Below are 11,616 nucleotides of genomic sequence, written 5' to 3' on the forward strand. Positions count from 1 at the left end.
AGAGGAGAGAGAGAGAGAGAGAGAGAGGAGAGAAACATAAGCCCTAACACAAACAAACCGAAGAAGGAAAAATTATTGATGACTTAAACTAACAAACTAACAAACAAACAAACAACAACAACAACAACAACAAACACCCGCAGTTATTTCATCTTCACCTATGTTCTTCTTTCTCTCACACTCCTAATTCCTTATGCCTTTTTTTTTGTTATTTTTCCTCGTTTACTTCATTAACAACACAAACCCAGAGGAGAAATACGAAACAAACCAAGAGACAGACAGACAGACAGACAGACAGACAGACAGACAGACAGACAGACAGACAGATAAATAGATAAATAGATAGACAGATAGATACTTTTACTGACCACAAACAGGAATTACACACACACGTACACACACACTAAAAAACCCATGATATTTCCTTCTCCTTCTTCTTCTTCTTCTTCTTATTATTATTATTATTATTATTATTATTATTATTATTATTATTATTATTATTACGAAGCCAGACATACCGTAAGAGGTAAAGAGAGAGAGAGAGAGAGAGAGAGAGAGAGAGAGAGAGAGAATCAGAAGCCACGCAGATCTCCCCATCAACGCCACGCCAGCCCCGCCAGCTCCGCCCCGTCAACGCCCCGCCAGATCCAGAGGGCGCCTTAGATCACCCGGCACACACGCCCTCGGACACACTTGACCTAACTCAGAAGTGAAGAGAAAGAGGATTGTACACGTGACTGGCTGCCTGCGAGGGGATGAGGTCCTCGGGTGGGGAATGGGGCAGGGGGTAAGTGTGAAGGGGTGGGGAAGGGAGAGAGAGAGAGAAAGAGAGAGAGTTTCAAAGCTAAAGGCCAAAAAAAAGGGTTGACTGACTGACTGACTGACTGACTGACTGACTGACTGACTGACTGACTGACTGATTAATACAAAGACTGACTGACTGACTGACTGACTGACTGACTGACTGGCTGACTTACTTACTGACAGACTAACAGATAAACAAAACAGAGGAAAGGAACAACTGCAGAGAGAGAGAGAGAGAGAGAGAGAGAGAGAGAGAGAGAGAGAGAGAGAGAGAGAGAGAGAGAGAGAGAGAGAGAGAGAGAGAGAGGGGAAAATGCAAAGAGAAAGACGAATAAGGAGAGACTAGAAGGATTAGGTCTGAGAGAGGAAGGGAGGGAAGGGAGGGAAGGAGGGAAAGGAAAGCGGGAGGGAGGGAGGGAGGGAGGGAGGGAGGGAGGAGGAAAAAAGGAATAGAAAGAGAGGAATTATTGGTATGTAAGATTATTAAAATTGCAGATATGCTTAATATGCAGAGAGAGAGAGAGAGAGAGAGAGAGGAGAGAGAGAGAGAGAGAGAGAGAGAGAGAGAGAGAGAGAGAGAGAAAGCGTGAGCAGAAAAACAAATGAAGACAAAAGGGCACATGACAAGCGGTTTACACACACACACACACACACACACACACACACACACACCACACACACACACACACACACACACACACACACACACACATACAAAAAATCACAAAAAATAGACAAAAAACAGAAGCGCAAAGGAAAGGAAAGAAAAAAGAGAAGGAATGAAGGAGGGAGAAAAAAGGAAGGAAGGAAGGAAGGAAGGAAGGAAGGAAGGAAGGAAGGAAGGAAGGTAGGAAGGAAGGAAAAGAAAAAAAGGAGAAAAGAGGGAGAGGACAAGGAGAAGAGTTGATGGGAGGAAAAAATGAAGAGAAACAGGGAGAGATAGTGAAAGAAAGAGAGTGACAGACAAACTAAGATGTCTGACTGAGAGAGAGAGAGAGAGAGAGAGAGAGAGAGAGAGAGAGAGAGAGAGGAGAGAGAGAGAGAGAGAGAGAGAGAGAGGGAGAGAGAGAGAAAATTACTCAATATTCATCTCGAGAACATCCCATATGCGCCTCCAATCTCTCTCTCTCTCTCTCTCTCTCTCTCTCTCTCTCTCTCTCTCTCTCTCTCTCTCTCTCTCTCTCTCTCTCTCTCTCTCTCTCTCTCTCTCTGGGTCACTCAAGGGAAGAGACCCAAGAAATTGCTACTTTGTGATAATCCATCCTCCCCTCTCCCTTCTCCCCTCACTCTCTCTCTCCTTTCCCTTCTCCCCTCACTCTCCCTCCCCTCTCCCTTCCTAATAAGTGCTCAGGTCCTTAGAATTTCCCTCCACGCCCTTAGAAGCTTCCTAGGGCGTGTGGGGAGTGTGAGATGTCCTGGAGGAGGAGGAGGAGGAGGAGGAGGAGGAGGAGGAGGAGGAGGAGGAGGAGGAATGTGAAAGAGGATCCAAAAAACAGGTAAAAAAAATTATGTTTTATATAAATACAGGTGTTTTCATTGTAATTAGCAGGTGACAGATGAAATACATAATAAAACTAGTGAATAAATAAGTAAGATTTAGATACAACAGCAAAACGAAATAGAAAATAAGCGAAAAATTCATCAAAGGAGCTAATTTCAGTATGAACAGGTGAGGAGAAAGGTTGGACAGGTGAGAAATTCAATTAGCAGGTAAGGTTTAGAGATTCTAGTGAAAGGAAGTACAAAAATAAGGTAAAAAAAAAATTGAGGTAGGAGTAAATTGAAGCATTAACAGGTGAGAAAGGTGAGACAGGTAAGGAAATTAATTAATAGGTAAGATTTAAAGGTACCAGCGAAAGGAAGTACAAAAATATGGTAAAAAAAAATTGAAGTAAGGTGTAAATTTAAGCAAGGAACAGGTGAAGAGGAAGGTTAGACAGGTAAGAAAGTCAATTAACAGGCAAGATTTAAAGGCATTAGTGAAGGAAAGGAAGAGATGAAGAAAAGGGTGAGGAAAAGGAATATTATAGGAAGAACAGGTGAAAAAAAAGATTACAGGTTAACAAAACTCAATTAACAGACAGGATTTAAAGGCACAGGTGAAGGAGGATGAAATATTAAAGGTAAAAATTGAGTTACAGGTAAATTTAAATGAAGTACCGGTAAGGGAAAAGGGAGAGAAAGGTTGATACAGGTAAGACACTAGTAAATGAACAGGTAAAGAGTTTAAAGGTACTAGTCAAATAAAGAGTGATAATTAGTACAGGTAATTATAAAATACAAGTAAATTCAAGTCAGATCACATAAATAGCTCGATATAATTATGCAACAATGGATAATAAAGATGAAACAAGAATAAAAAAAAAAAATTATAAAAACTACACAAAAAAGACCAACATACAAAAGGAGAGAAATAAGAAGTGAAGGAAATGAAGGAAGGTGAAAGAAGTAGTAGATTTTTAATTAGAGCAGTAGTGATCAGTAATTCAGGGAGGTAATTAAAGCTTTCCTGCCAGGTTAATTATGACAACCACCCGCCATATTGACAGCCGGGAAGGGGGCAGGGAGGAGGAAGGGAAGGAGGGAGGGAGGGAGAGAAGGGGACGAAAGAAAGGATGAAAGAAGAAATCTGCTTTTGAAGGAATGAAAATAGCCTTTGTATGTGTGTTAAGATTTTCACGTCAAAGGAAGGAAGGAAGGAAGGAAGGAAGGAAGGAAGGAAGGAAGGAAGGAAGGAAGGAAGGAAGGAAGAAAGAACTATTTATTATTTGTTTTCCTAATATCTTTCACATTCCCTTTCTTTTAATTTTTCTCCTACTAAGTTTTCTTCCTCTAAATTCTTCCACTCCCTTATTTTTTTTTTCCAGTAATTTCCCTTTATATTTCTCCTTTATTCTCTTACCTGTTATTTCCCTCTCCAAACATTACATCACACTAATATAATAACTAACATAACAAACAAAAAAAATACCTTCCTTTCCTCTTTTTTTTTGTGTATACCAACCTTGAAAAGACACACACACGCACACACACACACACTCTTACCTCCCAATTCAACGCACCTTCCTCCTCCCAGTCTCCACTCACCTGAAGAGAAAGAAATAAATCAATTAAAAACACAAACACAGCTTTTCACAACATACAGTATACATTTCCTTGACCACCACAGTCAGAAGAGAGCGCAGGTGTACCGAGGAGATGAGGAGGTGAAGGGGGGACAGGTGAGGGGAGGACAGGTGAGAGGGAGCCGGTGATTGAAGGAAGGTAACAGGGTTGCTGGTATGAAGGACGCGGAATAGCGAAGGGGGGACAGATGAGGGAGGAGAGGAGGAATACATGTGAGGGAGATGGAGAAGGAAGGAGTGAAGGAGAGACAGGTAAAGGATGGGAAAAGATTAGTGCTATGAAGGAGAGGAAGAAGGAAGAAGTGAAGGAGGAACGGATGAAGGAAAGAAGGACGAGTGTATGTAAGAGACAGGACAGAAGGGAAAGACTGACGGGTGAAGGAAGGGAGAGAGATGAATGCATGTGAAGGAGAGGGAGGAGGGAGGGAAGGAGGGACTTGTGAAGGGAGACGAGGGATGTACGTATACGAGGAAGAGGGAGAAGAAAAGGAGGGAGATGAATAGGATGTGAGTGCATGTGAAGGACAGGACAACAGCCATTCAGGTGTTATACAAGGGAGAATATGCTGTAGATACAAGCCACTCTGCCTGCCACGCTCCTGAAACTCGTAATATTGTTGCCGATAGCTCACCTGACAACACAGCGAACGATTTACCTGTACACAAACACTTCATCACTTCACACTATAACAAAATCTAATAAGTGTTCACATTCACGCATCACAGCCACACTAATATGTTCTTTCCAATTCACTGTTTCACGTAATGCATCTCGGTCTATAGAAGTGACGTGTTAATCAGCTGTTGTGTCCTGTGACCTGTGGGATGAAAAGAACCATGAAGGCAGCCCTACTTCGCTAGTCTGCATCGCCACTTCCCTGATTTATCCAGCAAACACGTGCAAGTACAAGCAACACATTCCGTGGCGCTCTGAGGTGTCAAGGCGCAGGGGCACAGTGTACTCAGATGTAAACAACAGACTCAAATGGTACGACAGTTACATCACAGGTACACTGGCGGTTACTCACTCCCCCTTGAACTGTCTCCGCTGCTCGCCGCCAGAGTGCAGCACGTGCGCGGCGCATCTAAATAAGCTAGATACCATTCTCTTTTTCACCTGCATAACTACATTAAACTTATTTGACTACTAGTAACATAATAATGGAATGAATAATACTGAGTTAAAAATTAGAGTACTTCGAATTCGCTATGCCAAAAGAGACAAGCATAAATAACAAGACAGTGTAAGGAGTTAGTTAACTTGCATACGTCAGGCAATCACGGAGGGAGACAAGAGGGAGAGGGAGAATAGATGAAGGAAGGAATGCGAAGAAGAAAACTAAAAGGAGGGAATAATTGGAGGAAAAGATGTAATGGAAAAGTGAAAAGTGAAAAGAAATTATGGAAAGGATGAAAAGAAAGAAATTAAGAATGGAATATATGAAAAAGAAACGGCGAACGAAAATAAGGAAGGTGAAAAAGGAAAAATGGGAGAAAGGATGAAAGGAGTAAAGGAAAGAAGATCAGATAAACCGAATGGATAGACAGATAACAGATGATAAGGTAAAAATGGCAATACAGAGAGGACGGTAGATTAAGGAAGCAAGGAAGGAGGATGGGAAGGAAAGAGGGAGAAAAGGAGGAAAGTAAGGAAAGAAGGAAGGAAGGAAGGAAGGAAGGAAGGAAAAAAATGTTAATGGCAAACTTGGAATGTCTTTTGATCCTTATCCGGGGAAAAAGATGAAGGATTGGCGATCATTATATAATAATAATAATAATAATAATAATAATAATAATGATAATAATAATAATAATAATAATAATAATAATAATAAATGATGTAGTTGATTGCTGGTAATGGTAGTAGTAGTAGTAGTAGTAGTAGTAGTAGTAGTAGTAGTAGTAGTAGTAGTGGTGGTGGTGGTGGTGGTGGTGGTGGTGGTTGAAGAAAAAAGCGAAGTAAACAAACAAGGAAAGAAGAAAATTGAGAAGAAAATAATACAAAACCAATGAAGAAGAAGAAGAAGAAGAAGAAGAAGAAGAAGGAGATGATAATGATAATGATGATGATGAAGAAGAACACCAACCACACACACACACACACACACACACACACACACTTTTCTCATAATGGGTCCCAATTTTCTCTCACTTTCTACGTATCTTCCTCATCCAGCCTCTCTCTCTCTCTCTCTCTCTCTCTCTCTCTCTCTCTCTCTCTCTCTCTCTCTCTCTCTCTCTCTCTCTTGTACCATTCCCTTATCTCCCCAACCTACTCAGCTCACCCCAATATTTTCCCCTGACGCCCTCTCCCCCTCTCCCTCTCTCCCCTCTCCCTCTCTCTCCCCTCTCTCCCTCCCTCTCACTCTCCCCTCCCCGTATCTAAATGAGCCTGAAATAAGTTACAGCATTCAGATTAAAAACAGAGAGCCTGGGAGAGGGGAGAGAGGGGAGAGGGGAGAGAGAGAGAGAGAGAGAGAGAGAGAGAGAGAGAGAGAGAGAGAGAGAGAGAGAGAGAGAGAGAGAGAGAGAGAGTGCTGGATGGGTGGGTAGGGGGGTTGAGATAACATACTGTATAGATATAAAGAATTATTTTATTAATTAGTGTATAACAAACATAAAAGGAAGTTTGGCTTTATTCTCTCTCTCTCTCTCTCTCTCTCTCTCTCTCTCTCTCTCTCTCTCTCTCTCTCTCTCTCTCTCTCTCTCTCTCTCTCTCTCTCTCTCTCTCTCTCTCTGTGTGTGTGTGTGTGTGTGTGTGTGTGGCTCTCGATACACGCCTATACACACACACACACACACACACACACACACACAAACCTACATATGTACGTATTTACAAAGACACGTACATGAAAACTTTACTCACACGTACACAACAACAACAACAACAGCACACACACACACACACACACACACACACACACACACACACACACACACACACACACACACATTTATCCCTAAGTGCACAAGAATCACTCGGTTTTATGTGCGTGTGTATGTATGTGCGTGTGTGTGCGTGTGTATGTGTGTGCCTGTGTGCGTGAGCGTGTCGGTAATGGTGGATTATGGGTATATGGACGCCTTGCGCGGCTCTCCAACATTTTATGAGCAAATCACGGTAATTTGGTGAGGGCGTGCGAGGCGGCAGGACGAGCAGAGGGCGGTACTCGGGCGGGGCTCACCTTTGGGTCACCTGCCCGCCGCCTCTCCCTCGCCTCACGGTGGGATTAGAAAAGAACAGAGGAAAGAGTTGGAACATAAGAATGGAGAGTGTTGACAGACAGTGTGTTGGAATAAAGAAAAAAAAATGGGAAGAAAACAAAGAAAGGAATGAAAGGGAATAATGACAAAAAAAGAAAAATAGACCAGATTTTGAGAACCCAAGAGAGAGAGAGAGAGAGAGAGAGAGAGAGAGAGAGAGAGAGAGAGAGAGAGAGAGAGAGAACATGAACTACGAAAACGAAACGCACACATAAAGATAAATAGAAAAAAAAACTGGAAATTACTTAAACACACAAAAACAAAAATAAAATCGACAAGACTTCCACTCCACACAAACGACCTAACCTCCCTTGACCTAACATGACCTGACCTGACGTGACCCTAGCGCGGCGGCAGGCAGGCAGGCAGGCGGGCAGGCAGGCAGGGAGAGAGGGAGGAAGGGAGGCAAAAGAGAGTAGGAAAGAGTAAGAGAATAAAAGAGTAAGAGAAAACAGAAGGAGTTTTGAAAAGCGACTATATTACATTCCGTATTTTTCTTAACATTTATTTAACGAAGGAGGGGGAGAGAAATGCGTAGGTGTGTGTGTGTGTGTGTGTGTGTGTGTGTGTGTGTAAGCATCACCCATCACCTCCCATCACTTCCAGCATCCTTTACACCATTAACCATCACCTTCCAGTCCACTTTAGCCCCTTCCTATCCTTTTCCAGTCTCTCCCAGCGGCCCCCATTCCCTTCCAGATGGCCGCTGATGGGTAACGGGGCCTGGAAGAATGGCTGCGCTGGAATGGCATGGAAGAGAAACGCCTGAAAACTTTACGTGCCCATGTAGTGGCTTGCGGCAGGGTGTGGCAGGGGTGTGGCGGGGGAGGTGAGGTAGGGGTGATGGGACAGAGGTGGTGAGGTAGTGTAGGCATGGGGGGGGTTAAGACTTGGCAGGGTATATGGGTGGACTTGAACAATCACAGTGGCATGGTGGATGGGCAGTGGAGGGCATGGGTAGGGTGGCAGTCGTATGGAGTCGTGTGGAAGGATAAGAGAGGAGGCAAGGCGGCAGAGAAGATAGGATGACAGGGCAGCAGGACAAGCAGGGGCAGTGGGGACAGGAGGCCTGGGAGGATGACTGGGATGTGGCCAAGGGAACAGCAACAGGGTGGGGGCAGGGAGGGGGCAGGGAGGGGACAGGGACGACTAACAAGGCACATACTGATGGTAAGTAGCGACACGGCGTAGCGTGGTGGTACAGTGCAACACTACACGGTACAACACAGGCCAGTACGGTACAGCATGGTACGATACACCACGGTACAACACAGCCCAGTACGGTACAGTAGGGTACAGCACAGCCCAGTACGGTACATCAGGGTACAGCACAGCCCGGCACGGTACAGAACGGTACAACACAGCCCGACACGGTACAGCAGGGCATAACAGAACCCAGCAGGGTACAACACAGCCCAGCGCGGTACAGCAGGGCAAGGTACGGATGAGACTTACCTTTAAGTTATCCTGAGGGGCGTGGTGGGCGCGGCGAGGGCTGGGTGAGGCCGTGCGCCATCAGGAGGTCATGGGTGAGGATGCCCCGGACGGGAGTGCCGCCCCGGGTTGTGAGCGAGGCGTGCCCCGAGCGTTAAGGTCCCCCAGCGCGCGGGGCGGGGCGGGGCACAGCGGCGGGCGTCACGAGGGCACGAGGTAGCGGATCGTCCCGCCTTCGCCACCACTGTGAGATCAACTAGCGGGAAGCAGCAGCGGCGAGGCGTCACCACCCGAGTCACTCACCCCCGCCCCTCCTGCTCGCCCCTCCTGCTCGCCCCTCCTGCTCGCCCAGTCCCTCCTCACCCCAGCGCAGCACCTCCAGCCCCCAGCCCGCCCCCCAACCGCCCCACGCCGCACCGCTACCGCCCACCCTTGCTGTCACTGTGGAAACCATCCTCTCTCTCTCTCTCTCTCTCTCTCTCTCTCTCTCTCTCTCTCTCTCTCTCTCTCTCTCTCTCTCTTCCCCATCACCCCTCCAGCAGGATACACGCCCGTCCCCCGCCGCCCCCCGCGTGCGTGGTGCAGGAGTCGCATGGCCGAGTTTCAACAGGTGGGTCTTACCTGTACCCCTACCGCCTCTCTCTCTCTCTCTCTCTCTCTCTCTCTCTCTCTCTCTCTCTCTCTCTCTCTCTCTCTCTCTCTCTCTCCTACGTACATACATTCCTTACTTCCTTTCTTCCTTCCTCCAAAGCGCATACTAGCAACGCATTTCTCCTCCTCCTCCTCTTCCTCCTCCTCCTCCTCCTCCTCCTCCTCCTCCTCCTCCTCCTCTACTCTCTCTCCCACATACACATACACGCACGCTCACGCACACACGCCCACCTCGCCCCGTCTCTGCTCCCCGCCCACACCGTCACGCCCTCGAGCCCTCGTGACGTCAGGTGCATTGAGGTCAGCATATCATAGCGTCACTAAGCCCCAAGTTATTAAAGTAGAAGGGGCAGTATTGGTCTGTATTGCACTTTGTTGTTCTCTTCACACCTCCACACCACCACCACCACCATCACCACCACCATCACCATAGTCTCCCTCTCTACAGCCTCGAATACTTCCATAAGCCCCGCCCATTTTCTTCTAGCGCCGCCCACAGCCCAAAACAGCCCTGCCCATCGCTATACACAAACTCGCTCTTAATTTAAGTCTTCCATCCGTTCCTTAACCCTTTGACTGCTATTTGTTACATCTCCCCTTAATCACTTATCATTCTGAGACATTTTTAACTTGTTCTACAGCCACCTCCTATCTTTAAAGTGGGTAGAAATTGCAAAATCTATTCTTTATTTTTAATCCCATTCTTGTAGACGGCTGCAAAGCTTTTATCCATTACTTTTGGTGTTGTTGATTGTCTTATGTCACAGTAAAAGGGTTAAATCGACTAAAAGGGTTAGGATGGAGGTTTTTTTAAGTGCTATAGGAATATAACAAGGGTGACATGAACAAAATCATTAGAGTCAGTAATCAGGGCAAAATAGAAAACGAGATCACGGTAAAGAGAGATTTCAATAACAGAAGGATATTGTGTGATAGAGTGGGTGAATGAAATAGACTCAGTAACCAGACTAAGTGCTGAGTCAACAGGGGGCTTTAAATGAGTAGGCAGAATATGGATGAGGATGACAGACGGATATACGAGTAGGTGATTCATAGAAAAGGGACTGCCAAGTGTAGGCCTACTGGTTTCCTGCTCCCCTGTGTTCTTGTGTTCTTATGTGTTCTAGTTGGCCCTGTAACACCCCGCCCATCTCACCCCCACTCCATTTCACCATTCTAGTAGTTATAATAGTAGTAGTAGTAGTAGTAGTAGTAGTAGTAGTAGTAATAAGAGGAAAAAGAAAAAGAAAACAAAAACAACAACAATAACAACAACAACACGAAAACACTCTCATCCCCCATTCACCCCCCTCCCTGCCCCGCCCCCTGACCACCACCCAACCACCCCTCCCTTCCCTCCCCGCCACCTCACCTGTCCCCGCCTCCCATCCTATCAAGTGGCCAAAAAGCGCAGGTGAGACAGGTAAGGTGGACGGCGAAACCAGGTGTTCTTAGTCCAATTAAGAGATGTCACGCAGGTAACACCCAGCTCTTTATAACAAAAAACATGACGTCTCTCTCTCTCTCTCTCTCTCTCTCTCTCTCTCTCTCTCTCTCTCTCTCTCTCTCTCTCTCTCTCTCTCTCTCTCTCTCTCTCTCTCTCTCTCTCTCTCAAGTGACATCGCAATAATTAGCTACATGCAAGAAAGAGGACGAAGGAGGAGCAAGAGAGGGAAGGAAAGAGGAAGAGGAGGAGGTAAGGAGGACATGGGGAGATGGAAGGAAGAGGAAGAGAAGTGGAGATGAAAGCAAGAGAAGGAGAGATCGAGAAGAGTTCTTGATGGAGAGAGAAAAGATGTCTTGAGGAGAGAGAGAGAGAGAGAGAGAGAGAGAGAGAGAGAGAGAGAGAGAGAGAGAGAGAGAGAGAGAGTCACGTTAACGCCACAAACATGAAAGAAAACGTAAAAAGAAGAAAAGAGAATTAGTTCAAGAATTATAGGAGACGAGAAGAAGAAAAAGAAGAAAGGAAGGAAGGAAAGAATGAAGAAGCGAAGGAAAGGAGGAAGAAAAAGAACAAAAAACGGAAAGAGGGAAGAGGAAAAAAAAAAGGAAAGAAAGAAAGAAAGACGACATAAAAGAAAAAGCGAAAGAAGAAAGGAAAGAAAAAAAAGAAAGGGGAATAAAACAAAAGGGAGAAATATGCGGATGAGTGAAGAAGGGAGACAAGAAAGAGGAGGGAGATAAAGAGGAGAGAAAGGAAGGAAAGAAGAAAAGGATGAAAAGAACGAATGAGAGAAAACTAAGGAAGAAAAAATAAGAGAAAAGAGAAAGCAAAAAAGGAAAAAAGAGAGAAACGAAAGAGAAATGAAAAGAAAACGAAAGAAAAGAAGGAGGG

At 45.3% G+C, this 11,616-nt stretch overlaps 1 protein-coding gene across 1 annotated transcript in view; it reads right to left on the reverse strand.

Moving 5' to 3' along the window:
- The window catches only part of LOC135090262 (voltage-dependent calcium channel type A subunit alpha-1-like), a 290,421-nt gene extending 281,535 nt beyond the window's left edge, over window positions 1–8,886 (reverse strand). Inside the window, exon 1 of the mRNA XM_063986871.1 lies at window positions 8,652–8,886. The gene's annotated coding sequence lies outside the window, so the exon portion shown is untranslated. The remainder of the gene's footprint in view (window positions 1–8,651) is intronic.
- Window positions 8,887–11,616: the final 2,730 nt, after the last annotated feature.

The sequence above is a fragment of the Scylla paramamosain genome, chromosome 34 (genome assembly GCF_035594125.1).
Source record: "Scylla paramamosain isolate STU-SP2022 chromosome 34, ASM3559412v1, whole genome shotgun sequence".
NCBI classification, from domain to species: Eukaryota; Metazoa; Arthropoda; class Malacostraca; order Decapoda; family Portunidae; genus Scylla; species Scylla paramamosain.